General features: G+C 35.0%; 1 long non-coding RNA gene across 4 annotated transcripts in view; it reads right to left on the bottom strand.

The window, feature by feature from the left end:
- The window catches only part of LOC116997892, a 65236-nt gene that overhangs the window by 17915 nt on the left and 23740 nt on the right, over nucleotides 1-23581 (bottom strand). Inside the window, exon 4 of one of the 4 annotated variants that reach the window (XR_004418260.1) lies at nucleotides 14651-15030. The exons of the other annotated variants lie outside the window; for them this stretch is intronic. This is a non-coding gene — a long non-coding RNA (uncharacterized LOC116997892). Of the gene's footprint in view, nucleotides 1-14650; nucleotides 15031-23581 lie in introns of those variants that run through there. 4 annotated transcript variants of the gene reach the window in all.

Raw genomic sequence — 23581 nt, 5'->3', positions numbered from 1 at the left:
TGAGACCCAACTACCTTCTACACTGCTAGATTTAAGCCAGGCATGAGAGGTTACTTTTTGAAAACTCTTCATTGTTTGAGGCTCAGCATTAAAAGACACCTGACTTTTACTGTTTGACAGTGTTCTGCATAAGACAGGAAAGTAACCAAAAATCCTAAATTGCTGGTATAGCATCTAAATTTCATAATAGTTGATTGTTTTAGAGTAGCAAGGATAAGTATTAAATGGATTCAGGAGAGGGATAGAAAGAGTGATGCAGTCATGTCAGTCTATTTCATGGGCTGATTAAATCATCAGTCCTTAAATTACAACTTGATTTGGTAAGTTTCTGTCCTGCTGTGTGTTTTCTGTCCTACTGGAAGGTGATTACAGTAATTTCACAACTATAAGGTGCACCCTTTTGACTAAAATTTTGTCCTGAACCCAGAAATGCGCCTTATAGTCCAGTGCACCTTATATATGGACAAAGTTCAGAAATTTGACAACCCAGAAGTGTGAGTTGCGAGCTGCGGGGGGAGCCGGCATGGCCACAGCCGGTGGGTACAGGTGGGCCCGTGGGGCCGTGGTGCCACAGTAGCTGGGTGGAGGTGGACCCGCGGGGCCGCGGCTGCTGGGTGGAGGCGGAGCCGTGGCCCGCAACCGCGCGGGGGGAACCGGTGGTGGATCCTCGCTGCAAAAAAAAAGTGCGCCTTATAGTCCAGTGCACCTTATATATTGGCAAAACTTCAGAAATTTGCCAACACACCCCCCCCGGAAGTGTGCCTTATAATCCGGTGCGCCTTACAGTCGTGAAATTACTGTACTTTGAATGAACAAATGAACATTTTTGGATTATATGTACATAAAAAAAATGTTTAACTATATTCTTTATATAAGAATATATATAGAATATATTTGGAAATATATTCTGTAATTCTCCAGGCAGCAACTGACAGAACGAGAGGACACAGTCTTAAGCTATACCAAGGGAAATATAGGTTGGATATTATGAAAAGGTTTTTTTGTGGAAAGAGTGATAAAGTACTGGAATTGTTTGCCCAGGGGAGGTGTTTTAGAGTAGTTGAGGTGTTAGAGTATGGATTGGACTCGAAGTGGATTGGATCTTGAAGTGATTCTGTGATTCTGTTATGCTTCAGGAAGAGGGAGGTTTTTTTCACTGGTCGTTGTTCTGGGAGCCAATCAAACACTGGTGGTTGTATGGAACTAGACAAGGTAAGGCTTTTTTCATTTATCAGTCCAAGTGGAAATATATGTTCTCAGCACTGCCACCATCACCAGGTGACCCATAACACAATGAAGCTTGATTCCTCAGAAGGAGGAATTCTGAAAGTGTCAGCCCTGGAAACATTATCCGTCCCTTTTGGCTAGTTAGTAACCAGAGTCAAATTGCAAACCTTTATTAGTCCAACTTACTTTCACCAAGGAGAAATTCAAATTTCTTGTCCTCAGTAAAATATTGCTGCAACTATGTAAAGCTCTTTTCTGCTCCAGCTCTTCACTTCCACTGTATCTTCCTCCCTCTTCTTTATTAATCAATCTAAGAATCTTCATGATTGATTTTGATCTTGCATAATTTGAAAGTCAGAACAAAATTTTAGCAATTTTAGTAATTTTTAATAACTTTTAGGTATAGAAAGGTTTGATTTGTTAAAAAAGAAGATAATATACTAAAATTTGCTTCTCAGTGTGTCTTACTGCATAGTTCTACAGTATTTTCTTTGAATTAACAGACAGGATGAGTTACACAATTACAATACAAAATTTCAGAGTGCAAGGCCTTGACTCAATATACATTGTTTAAAATGTTGTCCATGTTTTGTATTCTATACCTTTAAGAGTGTTCTCCCTTGAAGCCCTGAGACAGTGCTTAGAGGATTTATAAAATAAGTTCTTGGTAGTGAAGTAAAGCAGTATACACAGTATTTTTAGGATAGAGATTACTTCTGAGGGATATAACAAAGTCTAAACAAAAATAGTGCTTCATGCTTACCGAGACAGAAACAAATTCAGAGTTAAGATGTTAGATGTTTTTATTCCAATAGTATTACATCTGGATCCGTTAATCCAAATGACATTGCACTGAACATCACATTTATATTCTTTAAATGTGTTTTGTTCTTTTGTTCTTTACAGTTTTCAGTACATAAGATTACTATGGAAATTATGAAAAAGCCTGAAACCAAAATGGGTTTACAGTTTACTTACTTACATGTTTTATTTAATGGAAAAAAGGAGGATATTTTCGATCTCTTGGCATGCAGTTAATGTTTACAGGAACATTATTACCATAATGGCTGAGTTAAAAATACAAGAAAACAAAACTTTTGAGTTTTTTACTGCATCTTTTTAAGCAGTCTTCAAACAGTGTGATATCTGTCCATACTGAAGTATAATTATGTTCCAAACAAGACGCAGCATGGTTTAGAGCACAAATAATCTCTTCTCAGTTATTTCTGGCTCTGTGATAGGCCAACTTGACTCTGGGCTATGTTTACTGGGAACCACAAGTCCTAAAGAGCATGGTGCTGAGATAACCCTTTAGACTATGGCAGCAGAATTCAACTTAGGTTATTGGTTTGGGCATTTGGCCAACATTACTGGAACTGCTGGCAATAGTGTGAGGCAAAGAAATAAAGAGACGAAACAAGGAGTCAGTAATGAACCCTGGGGCTGAAGCAGAAACTAGTGACAGCAAGGTGTGATTGAAAGAGGTGGAGAAGTACTACTAAAACAATACTATGCCACATATTTTTTTCATGTTTTAAAACTTCTCCATTTCACTCCGAAAAAAATATATACACATTTGTAACATGAGTTCTTTTAGGGATGCACACACACAACACACACATAAACAGAAATATGGTGCTGTATAAACATCAATTTTGCATTTAGTGTCCAGAATATCAGGTGGAATTCCAGCAAGGATTTTATATTAAATTCCCTGAAAAGTGTGTTGGTAGACATCTTTGAGAGGAAAACAAAGTAAAATGGATATTCTGAGCTACTGCAGTTTGCCAAGCTATTCAATTTTATTCAGGACATCTTAGGAACGTATAAATGAAGACAAAATGGCAAAATATCCAAGTACTTTCAGATTTAGGGAAACAACATACATTCCCATCGCCCCAGAAAGCAATTCTTTAATTTAAGAATGCTTACTGACATTAGTGTTGATTTTGCTGGTAGACAGTGAGTAAACAAGCTATAATGCTGTCTACAATATAAACTTTTAAGCCTTAAGTCTTAGCTTGCTGCTGTCAAATTCAAGGGCAAAGCTCCACCTCACTTCACTGGAGCAGGGATGAAGTATGGGACTAAATAAAGTTCAAGCTAGCTTGAAATTTTTCTCACAGAGATTCATTTTTATTGCTGTAAATGTTTCCTATATACCCCTTCTCTTTACAAAAAGAGAAGTTTCTGAGCATCTTTTTAGCTTTTGTACCTTCATCAGTGCAGCTGTTTCTATTTCTACCACCAACTTAGTTTTTCAGAATTCATGTAACTCAATTCTAGTTGATTTGACACTATATTTTGGACTTTTAGCCTCAAATTGCAGATGTTTACAATAATAAATATGCATAAGAAGAACGAAAGTTTTAAGACTACTAGTTTCTCTTATAATGCCTGCTAATCCACTTAACAGAATCCTTATTTTTCTGATAATTTGCCTTATCTGTTCATTTTTTCTTCTAAACCAACATTTGTTGTGGAGCTTATACTTTTTCTCCTCACCCAATTTAATTTACCATGTTGAACTAATAGTCTTTCAATTCCTTAAGTATGTTAATTCCTGACTAGCTTTATATTTATGGCTGGGCTGCTTTTGCAAGGTACAGTTTTATTTCTATTATCACCCATCCCTATAGCTATAGTTAGAAGGAATAATTTTTATAGCTTTAAATCAAAACTAGAAATAAGAAAGTTCATATACAGCATGATCATAAGTCCATGTCCTCAGGTGCTTATTCAGTTCCTATTTAGTTAACTAATCTTTTTTTTTCTTAGGAACCAATTTAAAAATAGCATTCAGTCTAATCACAGTACTTTAAAAAATGGTACTTTATTAAAAACTTACTTTTAGTTTTGGAAACTGCCTATTAGCCATCATCTGATTTCCTCAATGCAAGCCTAAAATGGGAGAGTTCCTTTTAACTCAAAAACATCATGAAATATCAGAAAAAGTAGTGGTTATTCCATTTACCTGAGAAACTAAATCCTTCACTTCTCACAAATCCAAAACATTTATTAATATGCATGAAAATTTTTGATCTGTGAAAACTGCAGGACAAGCCCTGATACGCACCACTATTTATAATACAGAAGAAGGTTAACTGAAGGCCTTGTTCTCTCTGAGAATGTGTAACTGACCCTGTATTTTTCACTCAGAAACAGAAATAATAGAGGTGTGTTACAGGCACTGTTATAACTTCCTTAAAAAGGCCTAAAGTAAGTTTAAAAAAAAGGCACGTGGAGGTTTTAGTATTGCTTTTTAAGAATGTACAGAAAAGAAAAAAATCAAGCTTAGAAGCCTTACGTCCCCTTCTTTTTTAAAAAAATTCCTCAAAATGGTGTTCACTGATTGATAAAACTAAATGATAGAGAGTCTAGGGAGTGACACATAACTAGAAATGCGACATCTAAAATATCTAGGAGATGGGAGACAGCATAGCAAGTATGCACAACATGGAAGAATAAGAGCAGGCCACTGGACCAATCAGTTGAGTCCTTGAAACATGCCTTCACTTACATCTTCTGAGCTTAAGCAATGACATGTGCTACTTTTCTTCAGAGGAAAAAAAGACTGGAACAACAACTGCTGAGTCCCTCACTAGCACACGATCTCGCCTAGACAAAGACCAGCATACAATATATCGGGCTGGCAGAAGGATTGCTGTTCAGCAGGATGTTTGCCTCATCTGGCTTAGTGAGATACTCTACTTCAGACTTAGATGCTCAAAACACCTTCTGAAGGACCTCCATTGACTAAACAAGGAAACAAGCCTTAGCATGTGAGAAAAAATATGGAAAAGGGAAAAATCAGTAAATATTTTATTGCAAACCCTGTGCCTCACTTCACCCTAAGAGGTTTATTTATCTTTCTTTCTTCACTGTACCAGGGAGGGAATGCGAAACTCTCTTATTTTCCATGGCACAGCAAGTGTTTCTTGTTGAGTCAGTGGGGTTATACAGACTAGCACAGTCAAAGGATGAGAGTCCAGTTGCAGCCATTCCACCTCCTTAACCATGTTTACAGGGGAAATATGACAGCTCTGCAAGATCTACTTTTCCATTTCCAACTAAACCTTGTATAAAAACTTCTGTTACAAGGTTATAGATACAATGTAGACTATATAATATAATCAGAACTATTATAGAACTAAAGCTTTTTCAGTTTTATTTGATCTAGAATTTTGCCAGATTTGTTGTTGACATATTAAATAATTTTGTCTGTGTTTCAATTTTCTTTTCTTTTCTTTTGAATGTCTTTGAAAATGTGTGGAAAAAATGAGTAGTCTTTTACATTGCTAATATTTAGGTTGTTCCATGGTTTGTGCATCTCTTGTAGTAGACTGAGATTATATCTTAACTAATTTTAGAAGGTGAAAGGGTAGGCAGGTTTCTATTTTAACAAAATAGCTCAACATTCAGTATTGTAAAATGTCTTTAAGTATTATGTATTATGTACACTTAAAGGAGTTTAGGGTGAAGTGACATTTAAATAAAGTCCTGTCATAGAAATATTATGCTTTTTTCATAAGAATTTTGCATCTTATAAAAAAAATTTAACAACTGCTAAAACACTTAGAAATGCCAAAAAATATCGTTCTACTCTTGCATAGACTTTCCAAGACTGTGCAGCCCTGAACATTTTTATAAGACATTGCTTGGAATTTGCAGAAACCTGCATTATTTCATGGTTATAGTATCCCTCAGAAATAACCCTTGTTTTAGAAGGGACAGAACATTTCAAAGTAGAATTTTACAGTTTCCTGACAAATTTTAGATTTTGAATGATATCAGATATGTACATTTTTGATCTGATGTGTAAGCTTATAGACTCATTTGGCTATTTATATTTGCCATCAGAGAGACAAAAAATATTAAATACCACATATCCATTTTGCTTTTGCCTCCATAATCAGCTTTGTCTGCTTAAATTAGCCATCCTGCCCTGGGTACCACTAATGGAGACAGAATGAAGATGAGATTGTCCAGAGACTATCAGTAGCTTAGGAATATCCTAAGATGGACCTCCTTCTAGATGCTGAAGTCTCTCCTACAGTAGCACCCACAGTGCTTCATTCTGGAAGTCAGCAATTTGGGTTTTTTTCTCATTAATCTGTTCACTACCTCTTTGCTGGCCTGCAGAGATGCAGTGTGTTTGGAAAATTTTAATTTCAATGACTACCCATAAAATTTTCCATACCCTCAATTTTATTTCCTGCTTTATTTCAGGACCTGAACACCTGCAATATTCCCATTACACGTGTTATTTTTCTTCTGTGTCTCCTTTCTTCTTCACACAAAATTACTTAGCTCACAGGGCACTACATGAGGTCCAGAGTAGGTCAAAGCCGCCTGGCAAATGGTGTGACTACAGTGGTGAAAGCAGCATGAACACAACCAGCACTTCCTCATGGAAGAAGGACCAGTTTTCCCTGCAGGTGATCCAAAACAATATGAAGCCCACTTTCTTTCCTAGCACTGACTTTACACAGATTTCAAAATCAAAGACCAGTGTATTAGAAAGGATGCTTGCAGCTCCCAGCAGCTGTTACCTTGCGACATACTTACTCTCTGGTAAGGATAAAGCATATCTTTGTAGGGCAGATCTGGATTAAGGTATTATTTTCTCAGAGAGTTAAGAACTGTCAACACAGTCAAGCTCAACTGCAAGGTACATTGCTGTTACTCTTTTTCAAGTAGGTTAAATGACCTATATGAAGAAAGTGAAAAAAACCAACCAAGCAAGCAAAAATTCCAAACTAAAACCCAAGAGAAGCAAGGCACTCTTCCAATAAATAGGAGAATCAGAAAACAAATGTCCCATTCCTTACTACCGTACCAAAAGAAACATTCAGTGGTTGCTTTGATATACAAGCACATGTGTAAAGAGAAATAGTCCTTCTAAACTGGATTGTCTGATAAGTAACAATCTCATAGAAAATCGCACAGCTTGAACAATACTTTGGAAGTCCCTATTTATTTTTTTTAACCCACTGTTTTCTTGTAAGAAACAATATGTAAGTTGCAAATATTCCTAAAATCAATGAGAAATTTCTAAAGAACCTTCACAAGGCCCATAATCTGGAATTTTGATATGGTTTAAGACATTGCAATTCTCTGTAACTTTAAACCTCAGTTTATTCTGTCCAAAATTTAAAAAAATATATAGAAAGAGTGAGAGCTAGGGTGAGATTAAGAAGAGAATGTTAGGCAACTGTACAGGAAACATCTTTTTTTTCCCTTCAAACGACATAAATTACTTATCCTTTGGCATACATTTTTTCAAGTGTTATTTAATTAAAATAAATGAGAAACATTCAAGTTAAATTTAGCATAACAAATTATATTAGCCTCATGATATGATAAGAACATATATTACTGTTTCCAGCACTTTTTCTGGTGGATTTATTCTGTTGTGCGAACATAATTCTTGCTCTTCATTTTAGGAAAGGAACTTATCTTATTCCTATTTAAATCCCTTTCAAACAAAAGAGCACATTTAGATGAATATGTTTTATTATGCTGTCTCTGTAACCAAATTTTACTACTCTGTACTTTGTGAAGTGCATACATGAAAGGCATTGTAGAATTTGTAACTTTGGAGAGGTTTTGCATACTTTGATTGGTTACAATTAAAATATGCATATATCTTCCAATTCTGTGAAGCTGGGATCTATGTTCATTTTAAGAATAAAAGAAGAAAAACAACCCCTGGTTATTACAGAAGTAATTTATCTGGATTATAAATAAGATTTTTATTCATAAATGTAGGACAGGCTTTTGCAAAATAATTATAAACTCTTCTCATAGCTGCAGGGTTTTATTTCTTACACTTTTTTTTCCCAGTAGATGATATCAAAGTTTCTTAGTGTACTAACAAAAATAAGATGCAGCTGCTTAAAAAGATAAAATCTCACCAGATACAGAATTTAAGGTCACCTCAATAGAGTGTATTTTTAAACTCTGGCATGCCAAATAAATATTTTCTATTTATTTGTAATAAGTTTATATTACTAACTATATTAATAAAGAAGATTTTTTCTCTTTTTAGTCCTTTATTGAAATTTTTGTTATGAAAAATGAATATGTTTGTTTAGGAGGAGAAAGGAATCAATAAAATTATGTACTTTGAGTTGTCTATCTGCAAAATGTCAATTGGATGGAGGAAAAATATCGTTAAATAATTCCTCAGTGTTTAAAAACGAGAGTTACTTGATAATGTGTATGATGGAAAAATATCTGGTTTAGATTTAAATTTGACTTTTTAGGGCAGTATGAATTACATACTATGTAAAACATGCTTTGAATCAGCAGATATATTGCACATTTTATGTGGTACAAGTTGATTCACACTCACTAGTTATAACTTCTAATTTAATGTCTTCTAATATTTTAAGATTTCTAGATAGCCCACTGGGAGGTGGGTGCTCACAGGCTGAGATACAAAATCAGGAAGACTTTTCAAAGAGGTTTTTAAGTTATCCTTTTTACCCCACTGGCTGTGTAGAAAATTCAGATATTTAGATTCAGTCCAGAAGAGTTAATTCAGGTTCCATCTAAAATTTAGGAAATGCTGGAAGCCTGAGTAAGATCAAATGACTTCTAAAAAGTAAAAGAGTCCCTTAGGACCCCTATTCTTCTTAAAATAAAAAATAAAATAAAATAAAAAACCAAAATAAAAACAAAAAACCCAAACAAAACAAAAAACAAACAAAACCCAAACAAACAAGAAAACCCCCAAACAATCCCAAGAAACACAACCAGAAGCCACTAACCAAAACCAAAAACCCCAAACCAAATAAAAAACCTAACAGAGAGGTTAGGGCTGTCTTTACTGTGCCAAAAGGGAACATGTATTTGGCAAAAAGGATTTAGCCACTCTGGAAGCCCAATACAACTGCTTTCCTTTAATGTAGAAAGCATTTTAAAAAGTTGCATGTCCATAATAAAAAAGTATGTTACAGCACAAATTCCTTAATGCAAAACTGGAGAGAAACATAGTAATAAATTGGATTAATAAATAAAAAGAATGAATATGCCCTCTAGAACTACCAAAATTGTTAATACATTTGTTGAACTATAATTCAAAGAAAAAGAGTGGGTATTTACAAGCAGCAGGAGCCTAGTTGGGATAGAGGAGAAAACTGAATCTTTTATTTTCTCTCTAGGTATTTCAAAAGACAATTGGATTGTTTCAAACAGAGGCAGTGTAACACAAGATGAATTCCTTTCAAAAATGAATTCCTTCTCAAAAATATTATGCCTTTCAACACCTACATATCTGTTGAATAACATATTCAAAATGGTAAATTTTCTAATAAGAAATATCTGAGACTTCATAGATCATAAATTTATTTTTCAACAGTTCCCTTTCTTTTCAAGAATGATTCTAAATATTGACTGCTATGCCCTTGTGAATCTCTTGTAAAATAATTCAGTTATTTGAACAGTTTTTCATCTGTGGATTTTAGGTTTTTGTAGAATTGATTTATTTATAGTTTCTGCATTTTTTTTCCTTTCATTTCCAAGTAAAGAGTCTAAATTTATAGAAAACATGATGAATTAAGATAATCACTGCTTCTCTATCTGTGAGAAAGTTTAAAGTCATCCTCCCTAAATATTTGATTCCTCACAGAAAAGAAAATAAAAGAAAAAGGTTTTAAGCTGAAATTGTCCAAGATGATAAAGTGAGTAAAATGAGAGAAATAAGGAGGAATTCCATAGGAATGGATCTGCAAACAAGCAGAGTATTCATTTGGACATGCTATTTTTGAAATTAGTGAAGTCACAGGATTTTCCAAACAACACTGTCAAACTTTTTTGTTTTTGTTTTTGTTTTTTTTTTTTTTACAAATAAATTGCAGGGGAAATCTCCCTAGTGCAGCTATGCTTTAGTAATCAGGAGAGTGATCTAGCTGTGAACAGCAAGAAAATGCAGCATCCCAAAGTTCTGTCACTAAAATTTCAGGATAAATGCTAGATATACTGAAACCATGAGGTTTTTATTTTAGCAATACAGGTTTCCTAAAAAAAAAAATAGCTAAGTGAATTTCAGTAGCTTCTGAATATTTTAACCAGAATATTTGTGAAACTTGGGACCCTTTTGGAAATTATTTCTATGGCATTATATTTTCCCCCAAGATAAAACACAAGTGCACAAATCTTTCCAGTCAGAAAAAAAGATAGAGACAGAAAACTGTGATATTTGCTAAGAAAAAGATCAATAATCATAAAAATTCCCTTTCTACAGAAATCTTCAAATAATATAAACATGCCAATCTATTTTTAACAAAGATAAAATATACATTTTCTGTTGAAGACTATTATACCTAATATATAGAATTATATATATGTGTGTGTGCCTATGTTAATCAAAATTATGTAAAATAGAATAGATATAAACATTAAAATAAACTGTGATCAGTAAAGTTCCTTGAAACTTTGATGTGTATCTTTGGGCCTGACAATATTGATAAAGCTACTTTGTCACATTTGATCTCAAACCTGTAAAAACATCAGAAATAAGCTCATTCTGCCCAGTAATTTTTTAGTTTGAGACAGGATTCCTAATCAACAAACCATTCTCTGGTCTGTTTTTTGTCATGCCACCACAAGCAGGAAGTACATTCAACATTAGCACAGAAGACAATTGTAGTGGGTTGACCCTGTCTGGATGATAGATACCATGAAAGCCACTCTAATACTCCCCTTCTCAGCTGGACAGGGAAGAGTAAATATAAAAAAGGTTCATTAATTGAGATAAGGACAAGGAGAGAAATTACTCACTCACCAAATACTATTATGGGCAAAACAGGGTCATCTTGAGGATAATATAATTAAATTTATTACTAAGAAAATCAGAACAGGATAATAAGAAGCAAAAGCCTTTCCCCTGCTCCAGTGTGGGGTTCCTCCCATAGGTGACAGTCCTCCAGGAGCTTCTCCAGTGTGAGTCCATCCCATGGGCAACAGGTGTCCACAAACTGCTGCAGTGTGGGTCACTCTTCCATGGGGTGCAGTCCTTCAGGCACAGCCTGCTTGAGTTTGTCCCCTGGAGGATCATAAGTTCTACCAAGACACCTGCTCCATTGTGGCTCCTCTCTCCACAAACCTGCAGGTCTCTGCCAGGATCTTGCTCCAGGACTGGTTTCTCCTGGGTTTACCTCAGGAGAATGCCTCATTTCAGGCATTCACTTGCTCCACTTTGGGTCTTTTCCATGGGCTGCAGGTGAATCTCTGCATCCCCATGCTCCTCCACGGGTTGCAGGGGCACAGCTACTAACCATGGTCTTCACCACAGCCTGCAAGGGAATCTCAGCTCCAGTTCTTGAAGCACCTCCTCCTCACCTTCTCCACTGACCTTGGTTTTTGCAGAGCTATTCCTCATACATATTGTCACTCTGATCTTCTCTGGCTGCATTTACATCTCTACAATAACTTTTGTTTGTTTCTTAAGTAGCCTATCACAAAGTCATTACCACCATTCTTGATTGACTTGGTCTTGACCAGCTGCAAATCCATCCTGGAGCCACCTGGCATTGGCTCTGCTGGACGTGCAGAAGCTCCTGGCATCTTCTCACAGAAACCACCCCCACAGATCCCCTCTACCAAAAGCTGGCCATGCAAACACAATACAAAAACTTACATTGTCTTTGAAAGATGTTCTGAAGATTCACTGGCAGCCAAATTTGCCCTCTGAACAAGACTGTAAGCCTCAATGAGACCCAAATATTGCTGCAGGATGTTCCTTGTTAGGTGAAACCAATTGCTTAAATATACCCACTGGCTCTGTATATGCTGCTCAAAAGGCAGTTTTTGATTTGAAGTGAGCTTTTCAGAAGAACACTGCAATACTGAAGAGATGCACTGCTCCCAAAAGTTCTGAAAGAACAGAGTAGTTATTGCCTTTCTCACCCAAACACAAGCCTCTGTCCTTATCGTGACTGGACACTTTAGTTGTCTTAAATACTTGCTGTTCTAATAATTGTAATTTAGATGGAAAGTATGCCATGCTGTGTGCAAGAAGCAGGACAATTTTGTCAGTAAGAAATATTATCTGAGGTCAACAATCAGAAGGGGAACTTCTGGTCTACACTTGAATTCTTTATTGTCTTTAGCCTAGAACATTTTGTTTTCAGTCATTTTGCTTCTGCTGATCTCTAAATGTGCCTAGACTTCCTTTAATTTTTGTCTTGTCACAGCTACTGCTTACATTATACACAGTAGATTCACTATGTCTTTCCCTGATGATGTGTAATGCTATATGTAGCTGTGATTATCACCTATATATACAAGCAATATAATACTTTGGGGGTTTATTTTCTTTCTTTTTTTTTTTTTAATTCAATAGCATTTTTGCCAGCTTCCAGTCATATGCACCACTTTCCCCTTCTTCAGACCCAAGCTGGCAATTCTCATCCTGAATAGCTTTAAAATTGCTCATAGCAATCAATGACAACTGAGGCATCACTAAAGAATTTCTCTTATCTCCAAACTCCAATTTAGATCAGTCATTAAGCCTGAGTAAGCCTGAGCTGTCATAGCATTGTCCCTCATCACATGCTGTAAGCACAAAAAGTCAACTTCAAAATAAAATTTGTTCTATCTCTTGCTACATTTTGTAATGGTCTAGTATGGACAATAAAGGTTACTGAAATAGGACTGTCAATCTTTGGAACACAGGTAACTATACAGACTTTTTATCTAAAGAAGGCTACTCCACCTCAAATCTGATCCACATTAAATAATTTCCTTATATTTCTTCTTTTATGCTGTTTGATCTTGTTAGTGATGCATACTACATTACTGTGTGGATCCTATTTTATATAAGCACACATTTTAGAAACATGAAATTAGAACATAAATTTAAATATGAGAAGGAAAACATCTAAGTGTTTAAATATCTGTGATATCAAACATGTGAAGGATATCGGTATTCTTCTGCAGTGCCTCTATGGAAGCTTGCTGACAGTGTTCATTCTGACAGTGTTCAGTCTTAAAAGTGATAATTGCGATCCTCTGCTTAGGTTGTGTTTCTGAATTTATACTGAATTTTCAACTGTGTCTTAAAATAAGGTCTGGTCATTTTTTAAATTCTTTTTATTCTTTAGACTCTTCTGAGGATATTGAAGCTGATGTGTCTTGAGTGGGTTTTTTGATATTCTGACAGTTATCCGTTTGGTTAAGGCCTAGTTTGAATAAAAGTGCTGTAAACACTCATGATTTACAGTTTCTAAGTGTTGCAATATACTTCAAATTAAATATTTATGTGCTTCAAGATGTTTTGGCATTTTTAGAAGATCCTAAATGTAGAATGAACAAGTTGATGCACTCAAATTACGGTTTTTAGTTGTGTCAAACAAATGGTAATCTGCTGGATTACACGCATTTACCAACTCTCCTAAACAGGCAGTGGGGAAAAATAAAAGGAAGCACTTAGTGATGAAATGAAGACAGGGATGCCACTTCCTTCCTGCCATCACAGGCAAAACAGATTCGATTTGAGAATATTATTTGATTTCCAACCTAAATAGATTTGGATGGTGAAAAAAACCCCAGAATTTACAACAGGTCTTTTACCCTCTCTGTCTCCTTTTTTTTCCAGTCTTCACTTCAATTCTTTATTCCCAATTCTTCTACCCAGCAGTCTCTGAGCAGTGCAGAGGGTTTGAAGGGATGTGGGTTATGGTTAGTACATAGCAGTTCCTCTCTGCTGCTTGCTCCTTCTCACATTTTCCTCCTGTTCCTGGCTGGGTTCTCTCCACTGTCCTTCAGGAAAAACTCTGTTCCAGCATGAGTTCTCCATGAGGTCAGATTCCTTCAGGAAATATTTATCTGCTCCAACAGAGGGCTGCAGTGTGTGTATCTGCTCCAGAGTGGTCCTCTCCACAGACAACAGAGGAAATCTCTGCTCCTGGTGCCTTGGTTACTGCCTCATACTCATTTTTGTCTTATCTGGATGCTCAGACTGGTTTCTCACATTTTCTCCCCTCACTACTCCACCCCTCCAGCATTTTGTCCTTTCCTATTTTAATTAAATGGGATTTTAACCTACAAAATATTCAGGAAGATTTATTTCAGGAATGCCTGTGGAGTAAGCAGCTTCTCACTGTGAGTAAGGGCAGGATGTGACACAAAAAAATATTTATTTCTCAGTGAAAAGAGAAAATGAAAAGACTATTATAGCATCATCTCTGAGATATTTTCCCATATTTTTCAGTCTCCAATTATAAAGTCTAGTTGATAAAATTGGCTGTGATTTTTAAATCATCTCTGAATGCTCAATATTTGTGTGGAAAGATAGGAGCATATACAGACATGGTTTATGAAGGTTTTTTATTTCATAGCTGAACATATACACTCTAATGCATTCATTTATCATTCCTTAAATTTCCTAAATTATATCTCTTTTTAGGTCTTTTGTTTTCTATGGAGCTGTTGGTGCAGCAAGTTTTATCCCACTTTAAAAAGTGAAAAAGAACATGGCATAGATGTAAACATAACCAAACACAGATATTTCTGATTAGCCACTATTCATCTGCAGTTACAGAAAGATGAATAAATAAAAAGGAAGTGAACTGAAAAGCTTTCAGATGAACACATGTTGTTATATACAGAATACATAGAATACAGAGCTGTAAATTGAGAGATTAGTTCTTAACTATAATGCCTGTAACCAAACCACAGTGACTGGCACATCCATTCTTCAGCTTTCAGCCCTGCAGTGGTGAGCCACAAGAGCCAAATCTTCCTAGGAGATGTATGTGAATATGTTTTGACTATGCTGCAGTGGTCAATGCAAAACTGGGGAAATAAAAAGAAATGCCACCAAATTTTTCAGAAAATCTTGGTCTAGACTGCCATTAACACTTTGATAATTGCTTCATGTACTTCACAATGTATGTAATAATAATAATAATGTATTTTCATGTAATGTAAATCTACAAATGGATCCACAAATACTGTGAACAGTCTTTCAGACAGCTTGCTGGCCTTCTCCCACACTGTAGTTATCTTTCATCACACATTTGATCAATACAAATAAATATCTACTAACTCCATCTCATTTTCATAATTCAGATTTATATGCAAGGAGAATATTGAATTTTCCAAAGCACCCAATGGATCTGATTCTTCTATTAGGGTTAACCATTTTAGAATGTGAAGGTGATAGAACATTTTCCAATCCTCATTTTGTGCCTAAATGCTTACGAGTGGTCATAACCAAGACAAAAAAATGAAGTGAAGGAACCATTTTTATTACTTGCTTATTAAATATGTCACAGTCTCAAAATGCTAAATACTAAGTAAAAAACATATTCATATGTATTTCCTAATATATTCTAACATACCTAATAATTCAATTAGCTAGAACACAGTAATTTCAAAGTATATATGCACACAGTCTAGCTTGTACAGTATAAACCTACCTGCAAGTGATTATCTTTAAAATTTTTTACTTCTAATTAAGTCATGTCAGATTTGCTTTAACTAATGGGCTGAATCTTGCAGATCAATAGGTCTCTGAGAAATTCCAAAGTTTGGCTTTAATCCTTCCCTACGGCAGTAAAGCAGCAAACTGTGGACAGTAAAGCCTGAACACAAACTGCGCAATTTGACTTCCATATTTTTGTCCAGTGCTTAAGCAAATGTTCCAGCTCTGTCAATTAACAGCATTCCCTGATAGAATCACTTTTGTGTACTCAGTTCACAGAAACATTGGTGGAAAAAATCTAGTTTGTGAGCAATCTGTATCCACTTTGAACAACAGTAAATGATGATACAAAGTGAAAGTCAGCAAGGATCATGCCTCAGACAGTCGTGCTGCTCTGCTGTCTGGCATTCATTTCAGAGTCTCAAATTCCCATATAGTATTACATGAGTTCTGAATCTAGTAAAAGGTGCTTAACTGATATCCTTGGGAAGAGAAATTGAACAACTATGTCATTATGAATTCTTTCTGTAACAGAAAGAAACAAGATTTTTAATCTTGATTAGGTGTCAGTCTCATTTAATTCTGGAGCAAAAGTAGAGATCATTAGCCCAGGTACGTAAAAAAACCCTTCTAATTTATTCATTAAAAATTTAGAACCTAAATAATGGAAATATTCAAAATGTATTGGGTTTGGCATCCCTTGGGCCGTAAACAAACAGTGGAAAAATAAATGGTTAATAGATAATTTGGGAATTTAATTTTTTAATGAACCCAGTATGTTTCAGATCCACAGGCTATCAGTAATTAATACTTCATGAAGTAGTAATAGAGCTGCAATGATATGAGTCCAGATTATCAACTTCTAAAGAAGGAATATGAAGATTTAACTATAAATTGTAGCCATTTATGTGCTTAGTTACTTGCTTTATCATGTATCATTATTAATGCTTAATCCTTAAACACTCTTATTTTATAAGCAGAAAATGAAAACATTATAATAATTGCTGCTGATAGCACGGAGGTAATTTTAAAAGTTGTACTTTTGTATTGCTGAAACTAAAATTTTGTCTGTGGTTACTACTTGAGATAAAAAAAATAGTAAATATCTTCCTTCTACATGTGTAAATATATACATTTCTATATAAATATAGAAATGATGCAAGCTTAAATACATAGGATTGATATATTTTCTGACTTCTTTAATTCAGTTTCTTCTGTGAACTATTATAGACTGCATTTCTTCGAATGAAAATTTAAAATATGCGTAAAAGTATGAGGTTACATAATTATATTAACTTTCAATTATTTTTATTTAAATAAATTCTGAAATATTCTCATTGTCATTCTAATGCCATTCTTCTGTTCCAAAAGTACATGTGAATTAGATCCATGCCTAAATGAGGATTACTCACAGCTCTTTGCAGATACTAAAAAAAGCTTACACATTACAGTTAATCTTACTAGCTAATACTTGCCAACAACATTTAGTAAGGGATTAAGAACAGATTCAGGAAGTTAAATTCAGAAAAAAAATCCAAAACAAAATGATTCCTCAGAGGTATAAACTATTTTTTATTAGCAGAAGAAGTCATAGACCCCTTCTAAATATAACAAGGGAACCAGACTGACTGAAAGTAAAAAAAAAGGTACTTTAAAATGTTTTTACGGAAGTCATTCCAGGGCAGTACAAGGAAACAAGTGACTGACGAAGTTCAACAGAGTGACCAGTGCTCACCAGCACTTTCAACACCCAGGCATAAATAAACATGTCTGTTGTGTTTTCTACTGGTCTCTCCTAAGTGGCTGCATTGATAAAATGTAGGTGAGCAGCCAATAAAGGAGGAGAGAGATTTTTATTCCATTTTTTGGTAAAAGGCAAAAAAATCTTTTTTATAGACATGTTTGTGACATTCCTACTCTTCCTGTTAACTCCTGTTCTTATTTGTGAAGGAAAAATTGACAAAGAAAAGGAGGTTTCTTCTTTATCATCATATTTGTTTTCATGTGTTTTTCCTTCACTTAAAACGTTCTAAATTAGTGACTGTTTTGTTTACACAGTGCTGACAGCTGCTGAAGATATTTCATCTCATACAGCACAAGGAATAATAGGAAAGAGTCATAAAGGATTATTATTCTTTTTCAGGTTTTCCAGTACTTCTGTTTTCTTGGTGTTATATAACAATGCATTTTACATTACAGAACAAACTACAATATACAGAAGATAGGCTTCAAATAAAAGAAATATTTTAGAGAGCTCTGTTTCCTCTCATATCTTTTCCTTCCAAGTGGGCTTGGTGATGAGTAGAAGCTAAAATTTAGGTCCGTTTTCAAAATTCTGACTAAAAGGTTTCCATATGATCAGAATTTAGAAGTGAAAAGAACAGTACAGCGTATTGTAGAAGCAAGAACCTAAAAAATCTTAATCTTATTAAAGTATGCATTTTCATGTTTGCACCATAGGATTGTTGGCATGGGGAATATCCACACACCATTTCTGAGACATTGCCTTTTGTCAGTCAGCAAACAACTTGTAAATGTCCAATCACCAAATTAAGGATCCAGGTGATTTGGAAAGAGGTCTTCCAAAGGAGATGAAGACTGAACCCACATTCTCAAAGTATCTTTGACTGACCACATCAAAAGGAATGGAAAACCATTTTTGTTATAGCAATTTGATAACTTGTCAGTGGAAACAAAGCAGATATTTTACCTGAGGCTTGCTTAAACCCTTTCAAATGTTTTCATTTTTGTATTCATCCCAGGCTATCTGGCATTTACTGAGTTTTATGGAGACTATAATTGCAGAAGTTTGAGTTTACAATAGGCACATTATTTGCTTAAGACTTAAAGGTTATGTAAGAACTAATGGGAACATAACAAAGACCACAGTGGCAGAAGCAGGGAAGGAACATGGTGTACAGTGCTGAGTGGCAGCAAGTATATGACAGACAGTGACTTCCAGTTTGTAATTACTGCAGAGATCAAAACTAAGTGAAGGCTGAAAATCTTTTTCTCCCTACCAACTATAAGGGACAGCTCCTGCAGAAACAAGAAAACCCAAAGATAATAAAGATGCGACACTTCGAAGTGCCTTTCTGTGGCTCTGAAAGTTATGTTTTATCTTACACAAAATACTGTTTATTTCATGGTATTGTAAACTTCCACATACACATGGAATGAATATTATGCATAACCATAAAACTAGTAGAATTTTCCCAGCAATGCTAAATTCTGCCTAAAGAGCTCATTCCTAACCCTTAGACAGGAAAAGAGTTTTGTGCAGTTTTTGTCCAACCACCTCTGAATTCTCCATCTGTTTGAAATGATCATTAATATTTGAAAACCAACTCTTCTTTTTCTACATCATTCTGACATCCTCAGCAGCAGTAAAGACAACAAAGAAATGGAAAGTAAGAGGATAACCAGAAGCAGCTAAACTAAGTGAAATTCAGATGGCTGGCAACTCTTCTGTCTTGAATTAAATACAATGTTTGACATGCAAAATGAGGGTCAGCAGGCAGGTATAGCAAATCTGCACCATTTTGGAGCTAGTAGAGATTGTCAAAATTTCTTTAGTTCCCTGTCTATCTCTCTTGGTAATATGACAACAAAGAGGTTTAGATTACACAAATCATTGAAGAAACTGAAGCTTTGTAATCCCCTCTGTGAGGCAGCATAAAGGAGGATGCAGTACTTTTACTGCAATTTTACTGCAGTCTTTTTCCTCTGCAAAGAGAAGAATGGTATGCAGCACTTGATGTTTTACTTCATCTTAAACAATGTAATTCTTTGGGACAGCAGCAATTTCTACCTGTCCTAATTGATCACAGACAATAAAAGTCTGGTCTTTTTGCCAGCACTTTGATAGAAAAACTTTTGAGCCGAGCACTGAGTTACTGCAGCACAGTATAGTCAACACATTTTAATAGATGTTTTGCTTGCTACCTCACATGATATTATAAGTTACAAGACTTTATGTACAAAATTTCTTAGGTAGATTCAACCATATAGATGCAAAGACATTTTGTATGCAAGCAAAAAATCTGATCTAGACTAAAACCGGAACACTTTTTAATTTTTTGGCAGGTATTTATCAGTAGTTCTGTAAATTACCTGGAATTGTTTGCCTCAAGATTTTCTCATCTCGATGAAAATTTGTATCCTGCCTTTATTCATGAAAGAGAATTTAAGCAAACATGCAAAAAAAAAACCTCAAAGAAATCCTGGATACATTAATGAAAAAATGTGTTGATTTTCAGTGGTCTGCCATAATTTATCTGGAAGACTAAGCCATAATTTGGATAGAAAATATTTTTTTTTAATTGAAAATTTTAGAGATTGAAGACAAAAGTCTCTGGAAAATATTTTTCTGTTTCAAGCTTCTTTTCTTTTCCAAATGCTGAACAAACCTCGTGGCCGTTAGAGTCAAAATACTAAAATATAGTTTAGAAATTTTTAAAAAGTAAGATATATTGATAGTGCTGGTATCAGTGTGAAAATTTTACTCTGTATTAGTTTAAGTCTCATCATACCACTCTTTGTCTGAACTATAACAGCTGCTAAAAAGTGTTCTACCATAATAAATGAAGGCTTCACATAAAATAGATACCTTAATCAATGGAATCAATAAATATGTGTGAAAAAGTGGAGAAAAGGCTACAGGTCAGATGGATTCCCAGTGGGACATGTCTAAACCTCATCAAAGTGATGCTTTCTGTCTCTGTACAGTTCTACAGTGATTGAAGAAAATGACATCAAAATTGGTTACCTTATTTGTTTGGAACTTCTGAAGTGGATCACTGTCTAGTGGGCTAGGCAGGAGTTAGCTTCCTTGAGTTCCATCTTGGATTCAGTAGAAGCTTGTCCTCCAAATCCCTTAATCACTGTGTGTGCTTGTTTTCCCTGTAGACAAATATTTTCTCACTTTCTTACTAAGGTTCAAGAGAATTAATGTGAAATCATATAAAAGCAAACGTGAAATCCCAGAAAGTAGGAGTCAAAGTGGAATAAACCTTAACTAATCATTTAGTCTTGAAGGCAGCCTCAGCTGCATTTCCATGATGAGGAATATATGTTTTTCTAACAGGCTTTTAAAAACACCTAATAATGGCTATTTTGCAATCTCCCTTGGCAACCTGATCAGCAACTTGCTCAGGAACAATTTGTGCAGACCTTTGGTTAGAAAAAGCCATGCAGTCTTTTAGAGGCTTTCTTCTGAGCAGATATATGAAAAATTCTCACTCCCATTCAAGCCCCTCTACTGAGGCTGGCAGAGTGTAAAGGATGATGACACATTTCATTTGCAAATCTCAGTTTACCCTCATGTCAGCATGTGAAACTCAGGATCAGCCTGTGGATTAGACTTTTATTCTTCTGACAACCTTCTTCCCCACGTAGTACTTGCAGCAACAGGCCAGGACAGCACCATTAAAAGCCAGGAAAGATGACCCTTCTTATTGCAATTTTTGACAAACATGCAGTCTGATTCCTTAAGCTTGTGGGTTTTTTTACTTTTTAAATTACCTATCCACCTGTCTATCTATGTACAAATGCAAATTAATGCACAGTGACTTTTTCTGGTTTTGAATATTTCAAAAATCCCAATAATGTGTTCAGAAAAAAAAGAAAAAGGCAGTCATCCTCACTCAAAATTCACCATGGGGTTTATACCCATAGACATGTCTTTTATTTGAATATCAGTAGGGTGTCCTTTGCAGTAAAAGAATCATTAGAAGAGTTCAGCCCAAGTAGTATTCTATTAAAACATGTTTGCATACCCAGTGTGGATAAAATATTTGATTTACAAGAAGATCAAATATCATGACGAATGCATATATGCAAACATGTACAAAGATATCATATAATGTAAATTTTTATTCAAAGAAGTTTTTAAGAAAAAGAAAGTGTGAGCAGCAAGTTAAAACAGCAGTGCTTTGAGGAGCTAGTCATGCTTTGCGGCATGAAATGCACACAAATATGTGTGGTGTAAAAGAGAGAAAGAGAAATGAGAGAAAGAGAAAGAGAAAGAGAAAGAGAAAGAGAAAGAGAAAGAGAAAGAGAAAGAAGAAAAAAGAAATAAATAGAAGGCATTCAGGGCTTTAGTACCCTGAAGGAAAAATTAGTCAAATTTTCCAGGAAACTTATGACTTTGTCTCAGAAAGTTTGACATTTTAACTGTCATGAAAAATAATCCATTATATAAGGTTTTTAATGTAATTAATAGGCACAAATGTATTTCCTATGATGAAAAATCTCTCACAGAATTAAATTCAGCTTTGATTTAGGCTTTGGAAATCATCTCGTTCCTAGTTGTTCTTCACATATATTCCAAAAAATACATGTTCAAAGAGCTTTATTAAATTTTCATTCCTCTTCACTTATTCCCAGATAATTAGGGATTTTGATGTTTTCACCTCCATATTTTTTATTCTATTTTAATACTTGTAAAATAGAAAAAAAAATCAACATATGAAATGTGATAAAAAGTCCAAGAAATTGTTTCTTAATCCACAAAAATAGTTACCATAGATAATGGTTGGGAAGAAGAAACCCAAAATGTCCCCTCATCCTAAACAAAAAAAATAATCCAAAATCAAACTCAGAAGGCACTAAGAGTTAAATTTGGAATAAAATAAGAAAGCATCATTATTCACAGCAGTCCTAAAATTCCCATTTAGTTCTAAATCAAAATGATTTCCAGTTAGATTCATATCAGATTTCAGCACAGCGTTAGGCTTAGCATGTACTGAGCAAATTAAGTCTCTAAGATTTTGTACTGTACTTTATTTAGATATGAATGACCAAGAAAACTCATCAAAAGTGCAAGTTCTCTTACATTTTATAAAAATTTGGGTTGATACAGTATTTAAAGGGTAAGCTTGCTTACTTCTTACTTCACACTGTAAATTCCTTCCTGTTGTAAGTATTCATTTGTTGGGTTTCTTTTCTAGAACTTTTCTATGAATACATGGTTTAATTCTGACTTAAGGGTGGGTGCCATGCTAAAGATCAAAGACCACTATTCAGGATAAGAACTAAGATTTTTGTCTAATTATTTTCTCTTTCCTACTCTGTTTTACCACAAGCAAGAAGGCATTTGTTCTTGTTTCATGGGGTGTTATAATACTTCCAATAACTCTAAATATAGGCATGGATGAGCTACTAAAATTTGCATTTTTTATTACCTTTTATATTGTGTTATGTATAATGTCATTTTTTATTTACCTGCATTCCATTTTGAACACAGCTATTAAATGGAGTTCTTAAATGTCAGTAATAACTCATACCACAAAGAGTATGAAATGAAGGGCAAAGCTTACGCAAAAGTAAATTAACTGAATTCAAATTTTATCAGGGATATGTAGAGAAAATGTTCTGCTGTGGATATGATAGTGAGTTATCTGCCTTTTGCATTTACCCTTATACTGCAGACTCAGATGGGATGAACTATATGCCATAATATACCATCAGGTAAAAAGATACATTCTTCAATTACATTTGACTACATTCATAGGAAAGGCAAATGCTTCAATATCATTGTCTGCAAGTCAGAGAGATTGTCTACTGCAGCTACACAGAGGCATTCAACTCCATAGCATAATTAAAGTGCAGCAGGCTGCACGTCTCTACACAAATTAATCTGGCATTCAGCAGTACCTGGAGAGTATGAATACTAGGAGTTTGTTCAAAGGCTGCCTTTGGAGGTCAGGCAGAAATCTGTGCTTCTGCCTGCTGTGTCACTGTTTGCAGCTACCAGTTTTGGACATCACTGTCTGTAGGAGCCCAGAAGATAAAGCTAATATGTATGTCTCAAACATCGATTGTTGGGTAACTGTGGAATTAGCCAAGGACTGTCTGGTGGTAAGAACATAGTGCAAACTGGCAAGGAAAAAAGAGGATGTGTCTGGTTTACACTTTAGT

The sequence above is a fragment of the Catharus ustulatus genome, chromosome 6 (genome assembly GCF_009819885.2).
Source record: "Catharus ustulatus isolate bCatUst1 chromosome 6, bCatUst1.pri.v2, whole genome shotgun sequence".
In the NCBI taxonomy this organism is placed as follows: domain Eukaryota; kingdom Metazoa; phylum Chordata; class Aves; order Passeriformes; family Turdidae; genus Catharus; species Catharus ustulatus.
This window is presented reverse-complemented; position numbering and strand designations above follow the sequence as displayed.